The sequence below is a fragment of the Phyllobates terribilis genome, unplaced genomic scaffold, assembly GCF_046119375.1.
Source record: "Phyllobates terribilis strain yellow unplaced genomic scaffold, ASM4611937v1 Scaffold_217__1_contigs__length_3308461, whole genome shotgun sequence".
NCBI lineage: Eukaryota > Metazoa > Chordata > Amphibia > Anura > Dendrobatidae > Phyllobates > Phyllobates terribilis.
The window spans coordinates 1983892-1987386 of NW_027362977.1; the positions used below are offsets into that span (position 1 = coordinate 1983892).

A 3495-nucleotide genomic window follows, 5' to 3' on the forward strand; every position below is an offset into this window, starting at 1 on the left:
TGTGGATGTATGTGTGTCTATAGATAGCAGTGTACATACATACATGGAGGATGGGGGTCTCTGCACTGCTGGGTTATTCTGGGGGATTCAGCTGACACCAAATCTATAGATACCATATTCCTACTAATGGAATAAATGCCCTTTAACACTAGGACTACTGGACTCGTGACCCCGCCTAGAACTACTGAAAGGAGTCATTTTGACTCCTTGCTTGTTTTCGTTTATTTTTAGAGTTTCATTTGTGGTTATTTATTAATAATTATATTTTTTGTAATGTATTATTATTGTGAGATCCAACAGTAATGCTTTTGATTGTTTTTTTTCTGCTTTTCTTATTTTTCTACAGAAAATAACAATAATTATAATAGACGTTTTTCAAACATTTTTTTTTATTCAAGTGCACACATATAAACAACAACTGAAGAACAAAAAGCAGAGAAAATGTAGGTGGAGGAGCATAAAAATGAAAATATGGCGCAGAATTCACCTTCTAAACATTTGGTGTTTCGCATTTTAGGCATTGCCTTTGATTTATGGCAGTACATTGCCCACACAAAGACTTACCACAAGTCTTACAATTTCCGACAGATCTATTTTTCTTGCACTTTTCTTTGATCTGGCAAAATTTTGTTTGAACCATCACTTCTGAGCATGTAGAAACTTGGGACGTGGAACCCTTTTCCCTATCTGTGACATAAGGACCACTCAACTCTCTCACAAGCGTTTGCAAAAATGCCTTGCGTGACATTTTTTGGTGGGTAATCTCCTTGAATATTATCCATGCATTTATACCCGCAAAGTCTAAGGCATTTTCAAATGCATGAACAGGCCATCTCCTTGTGCATGTTCGTGTGGTATATTTTCGTGCCATCTGATCCACTACATCTACTCCATATTTTGTTTCATTGTAAAACTTTACCGTTTCTGGAGTTTTTTTAGCGGAATCAGACGCAACAACAACATCTGGATGGACGGAACTCAAAATGACAACATTTTTGTTGGGCTTTCCTTGATATACTGTAAGTGTAAAATTGTCTTCATTTCTAAACACTTTAGTGTTGTACAATTCCTCTTTCATGGATTTTATTTCTTTAGGCACTTCTCGCCTTATCTTGTTCAGTGTTCCCACGATGGTTGTTCCTTTGCTTTTTAGCTGTTTAGCTAATTTTACTGAAGTAAAATAATTATCGGTTGTAACATTGCGACCTTTTTTCAAAAACGGGTCCAATAACTTCATTACCACATGGTCAGCTAAACGGTCCTCAGCACGGCGTGTGTCATCTTTGCCTAGATAAGGGAAGCCATTTGCCAGATATTTGCTCCTCTTATCAACAGCTAGCCAATATTTGTGGCCATATTTATCTGGTTTGGAAGGCATGTACTGCGTGAATGGACACCTAGTTTTGCTTGGGAAAAGTTGCTCTTCCACCGTTATGTATGGGCCAGGTTTGTAACACGCAATACAATTTTCAATAAACCTGTCCCACACAGTAGAAAATAGAGCAAACTTGTCCGTTTGCAGTCTCTCCGATCGAGTAGATTTCTCATCAAATCTGAGAAACCTCATAATTTCAACAAAGCGGTCCCTAGACATTGTCGCTTTGCAAAACGGTATTCCCCAGTCATTACACCAAATACTGCTAATCGAGTGACGGTTCGTGCCAGATATTCCACGAGCATAGAATATCGCAATGAATGCATCTAGCTCCTCATCAGATAGAGTAAACTGTAAATTATTGCTCCTGCATGTTTTTGCAAGCGTACAGTTCTTTATATGTGTCAATATATATGAATCAAAAAATAAACGCCATGCGCTCAAAGGACTATCGATAATGATATTTCTTCTGGCGTATCCTGTAGGGCCAGGTGCTTCTCGAAGAATATTTTGGCTGTCACGCCTACCAGGCAAGTGTTCTCCAATTTCAACAGGTTTCCATTGAATACCATCCGCTGAAACTAGTATTCCTTCAGATTCGCCTTCTCTGGTGTTTGTTGTTGCATTACCTTCGCCGCCATCGTTATCTGTTGTTCTTTCATTTCTGGGACGTTTTGCTGATTTTTTCTGTCCACGACCAGGAGGATGGTCACGAGGCAACATAACTGCATGAGCCCGATCCCCAGTTGATGTGCTTGGAATATCTGTAAAAAAGTTGATGAATATTTATCCGACCGGATATTCTCACCACAATCCGGCCCGTACCTGCCCGCTCAGGTACAGAGCGGCGTTTCATACCTGAAGCTCCGCTCCGAACCCCGGGCTGGAGCCGCTGTCTGGGACGGAGCCGTGCTCGCGCGTAAGCAAGCGCTGCTCTGTCCCTGACAGCGGCTCCAGCCCGGGGTTCGGAGCGGAGCTTCAGGCATGAGCGGGCAGGTACGGCCTGTATTGCGGCAAGAATATCCAGATGGCTATTCAGCCAGAATTCTGCTAGTGTGCACAGGCCCTAACTCAGTGTGTGGAAGAACAAATAAATACACATAACTACTTACCTTCTGGATTTGTTCCTTCTGAGTCTTCAGATTCACTTGATATGTTCTGAGGAATGAAATCTTCATCACTGTCAGAATCAAATACATGTTCCTGCAATTCGGATTCCGATTCATCCTCCGGTATGGATTGCAAAGTAGCCAGAATATCCTGAGGCTTTATCAAACGTCTTCTCTCCATATTCCTCACAAATTCCATAATTCTATATAGTTCCCTGCTGAAAAATAGAAATGAAATGAAAACTAAAAGAAATAATAACTGTTCTGCCACCTTCAAAAGTAGGTGGGCTGAATCAGTTGACAGACAGCTAAACTATTTCATAACAATTCATACCTGTATGAGTCTTCAGAGCTCGTATGTCTGCGTCTGTTCTCTTTTTCTCTTCAGCTGAACTGAAAGTAAAGTTACTATCCAGAATACTGTCTCCTGCTAGGACCTTAGAAAAACACCACCCTTCATTAGCATAAGATAAGAGCCTAGAGTAAACAAGCTATTTTGTTCAGCATTACACAGTAATACAAGCAGGTAAAACACAAGGAAAATGTGAAAAGTTGACATGTAAATTGAACTACATCTATATGAACATCAGGGTAAATAAGACAGAGTGAAAAAAATTATGCACAAAACTTTATAGCAACATTTAGTGACAAAAGGACCTCAAAATATAGTAGGGAGTCAAAATGACTCCCTTCAGTAGTTCTTGGTAAATTTTGAAAAAAACGCGCAAATTTTTCACCAAAATTATTTATTCTCACAAAATCTTTTTTCACATCATATTTGAGGAAAAGTCACCGAGTTTCAAGCCGGAATTCTGAAAAATGTAGTCACAGAAGAGAAATAAAAAACGAAAGGAGTCAAAATGACTCCATCAGTAGTTCTAGTGTTAACCCCTTCCTGACAGCTCTGATTTCCGCCCTGTTATGTCTCCTCCATAACTTTTCCTTCTTCTGTCGGCGGATCCGTACGGCGGCTCGTTATCTGCTGAGTGATTTCCTCTTATTAATGGCTCC

The 3495-nt window shown here is 40.1% G+C and overlaps 1 long non-coding RNA gene across 1 annotated transcript; it reads right to left on the reverse strand.

Annotated features, from left to right (window-relative positions):
- Nucleotides 1-1831: 1831 nt before the first annotated feature.
- On the reverse strand, nt 1832-2922 carry LOC141214195 (uncharacterized). Its single transcript, XR_012283465.1, has 3 exons — nt 2819-2922; nt 2488-2702; nt 1832-2139 (listed from the first exon to the last, which is right to left on the reverse strand). It is a non-coding gene; the product is annotated as an uncharacterized lncRNA (long non-coding RNA).
- Nucleotides 2923-3495: the final 573 nt, after the last annotated feature.